This window comes from Heterocephalus glaber, unplaced genomic scaffold (assembly GCF_053883595.1).
Source record: "Heterocephalus glaber isolate CG9 unplaced genomic scaffold, H.glaber_assembly_v1.0 deba00001465, whole genome shotgun sequence".
Classification (NCBI taxonomy): Eukaryota; Metazoa; Chordata; class Mammalia; order Rodentia; family Bathyergidae; genus Heterocephalus; species Heterocephalus glaber.
In genome coordinates this window covers 3,741,790-3,745,507 of record NW_028258312.1, presented here as the reverse complement: position 1 = coordinate 3,745,507, position 3,718 = coordinate 3,741,790, and positions in this window count along the sequence as shown.

The window sequence follows — 3,718 nt, the reverse complement described above, 5'->3', positions numbered from 1 at the left end:
GAGTAATTTTTACCTAACTCTAAAATGGAAGCTCCTTGAGTAGACAGAATTTTAGTGGTCTCATTCACCATTAGATACTCACCTTCTAGAAAAGTGAGTGGAACATTGGAAGAAAATATTTATTAAATGAAAAAATAAATGGGTGCATACTACTGTTTTTTGTTGTCTTCTGGATGGCAACATAAAGGAAATGAGCAGCTGTCTACCTTCCTGCAGCACATAAAATCAGCAGAAAGTGACAGTCATCCCAAGTGGCAATCATCCCAAGTGTCAATCCCTTCCAACACTAAACTAAGAATCACTCTAAAGGACGTTAAAAAGAATCCATTCAATCCTCTACTATTTGAGTCTACAGCATCTAAAAATGAGAAAATCACCTGGAGCAACGGATCTCTTTCCAGGCAAAGTCCCTGGAACCAGAAGCATCAACATCACTTGGTTAGAAATGAAATTTTTATGCATTACACCAGACCTACTGAATCTGAAACTCTGGAGGTAGGGCCAACAGTCGGGTTAAGAAGCCCTTCAGGCAATTCAAGTGAACACTCACTTCTGAGAATCCCTGACCTAGAGGTCCATGGCTCTTGTTTCCCTTGTTTCTGCTTTCCTCTCTTTTCCTGTAGTAAGATTCTTTTTTAAAGCCTTTCTCTACCCCTAAATGGTTTAATTTATTTCATAACTCATTTCTCTCCCACAAATTTTAGAGCATCTGTATCACGTCATCTACTTTTATCCTCTGTGTCTTAGGAATATCCGTGTCTAACTTTTGCATGGGAAGAGTAGGAACTCTAAACAAAAAGCTTTAGAAAATATTCATAACAATTTGGGACTTTGAAGGGGCTATGGCAATCTGAGGTCTGACTCATTCATTTTATATGGGAAGAAAATAGTTCTAAACAGGCAACATATTTTACCCCAAATCAAAGATAACTAAAAAATTAAAACACAATCTGATCTCTCCTAGGTAAGCTACCCCCACCATAATTGAAAAATGCCCTAGGTAGCCTTACATTTATACTAAAGATGTGTCTTTGTAGAGCATAAACCATACACAGGGGTGCATGGGACATTTCTATGTCAGAGGTGACTCTTACAAAAGTCACCATATTCATTTCTATTTCCCATCAAAAAGGCTGAAACAAAGCGAGAAATTACATGTGACACCAAAAGAAGCGCCCATGAAAAATGAACAGATGAATCAAGAAAGACTAATTTCTTTTGCTTTCTGCTCTACAGCAGGGTAGATCCTGCTGCCTATGTATGTGAGTTGGCTTATATAATATGAATTGTTTGAAATGAAAAAGAGGTCCTTTCCAATACATCAAGTTATAGGTTAGACAGTACATTCCTTTCCTCTTACTCATTGAAAAGGTTTTACCCAAGAAGAAGTCATTCTGGACAAAAAATTTTGTCTTTGGCTGCTGGGCACTCAGAAAGAGTCTTCCCAGTACTAGAGAGACACTACTTCTAGCTGCCCAAAGAAAATCCCAGGCACAGTTTAAATGTTGCAGCAAAATATACCTCCATGGAAAGAGAAATGAAAGTTTTCAAAAGGAGAAATTACTTTCAGAAGAAAACTTTTGCCAAGGTAAAAGAGCAATATTTGAATCAGAGGAGTATGCCGGAGAAGCTGTGTTTCACAGCATCTCCTCTTGCTGTTTAGTATAAATTAGGAAATCAAAGCTGGAAATTTGTTAGAGGACATGGGGAATGGAGGTGCAGGACAGGTTTTTGAAAGGAAAGGCTAACAGCTCACAGATCTCCAGAAGATCTGGAGCCAGACACAGCCTTGCACCCTGCTGGCTCACCTCTTTCTTCTAGTTCCATACCTGCAGATATTTATTTTTCCAATGTCTGAAAGAGGAGGTCAAGCCCAGCCATGCTGAAAACAGAATGGTTCCAGGAATCTTACTAAGAAGTCCAAAAATATCTACCATCCCACAGGCAACATTATCTGCCGTGTGTGTGTGTGTGTGTGTGTGTGTGTGTGTGTGTGTGTGTGTGTGTGTTTAACCAGGTCATTCTACTACTAACAGTACCATGGTAATATCATTTTTTGAGGCAGTGAACATGATCCTAAACCAAGTCAGAATCAATGCACAGGTCATGTTGTACATTTTGGGGGGCATTCTTTCATCTGATCAATTTGGCTTTATAGGTTATTTCACACTTCTTTCACCTTTCAGGTCTTTGGACTAAATTTTCAGAGCAGGCAAATACTCTGGAGCCTTACTTGTGATTATCTTATTACATGCAAGTTGCACAATCATGTTGTAAGTAAAAACTTATGTTGTAATTAAATCCTTCTAAGACTTCCAGGAATAAACTATCTTGGATGGGATCTAAGATGAAATCACCTTATATTGAACTCAGGGCTTACAGCAACAGTTTAAGGGCACTTGGAGGGAGAAGACACTTCCTTTGAGTTCTTTGTCTCCCTACACATCACCTTTCTCTCCTTCAGACCGCACTAAATACCTTCAAGCCCCTTTGACTGTCTTCCTATCATTCACAGCCAAGGTGACACCAAGATCTACCATTGGTTTCTTTGAAATATTTCTTTCCTTTATGCTCTGTCCATTCTAACTATTCACACTTCAATCCTCATCAAGTACTTCTTAGATTGTCACAGGAATGGCCCAAGGTACTTTCTCAGAATCCAGGTTCTTAAATCCCTTGTTCATTTTGTCTTAAATTCAGCTTCCAATTGATATCCAAAGGAAAAGTCTCTTGGCCTATTTTATCAGGGCAACCACTAGCAAGATATCTACTCCAAATGTTGAGTTTAATTTCATATACACAGCCCCACATTCAATAGACACCATTTTCAAAGAACAAGTGAAAACTAGTTATGTTCAAAAATAATGGGTAATCATATGAAAATGCTGTATATATTTAGAAGTATTATACCAATGCACAGAATTAAAGAAAAAGTCTTTCAGAAACACTTGTTAACATGTCTTATACATAATTTTATCGTTCATTGATCATAAAACATTTTAACAATGAATGTTCTGGAGATTAGATCAAAATGTTGCTCTGAGAATAGAAGACTTTACTTCTGCCCTAAATTCTGAGAAATAACAGGAAAAACTTAAAATCTTAAAAAACAAACAAAAAATGATGGAGAATTCCTAAAAGAAAATAGCTGGGAAAGAAATAATGAAGAAGTCCATAGCCTAGAATGCATTGAGAGGTAAACTGTGTGGAGAGTGGAAAACACGGAAAGCACCTGAGCTTGGAATTATCAGCTACAAAGATAGGGAAGTGCTTTCTGGCCCCATGCCCTGATGGTGGCTTTGGGCTCTACTTTTGGAACAGACAGGTGTGTGATGTCCTTCCAGATTTTCTTGGTCTAAGTAGTGGCTGCACAGGTCTTTACTTACATATTACCGAATGGGATGTTTGGGTCAGAAAAGCATGGTAGTGACTAATGGCTACTGATACATAATAGTAGGAGCTGCTGATACAAAGAGAAACTGATGATCCCCACCTACAAGACTGGGTGCAAGCATCCTCTTCTCAATGACTGCATCCTTGGTTTCCTCAGAGCTAGTTAGGTTTCATTCTTTCTTGGGCTTATTGTATCTTCTATATATTTCTCTTGTATCAGTTATCATATTGCATTATTTTTTTGATAGCAGAAGCAGCCATAAAACATAACTAATCTAATCATTTTATGATTAGATTTTAAAACTATGAAAACCCAACAGCTGTG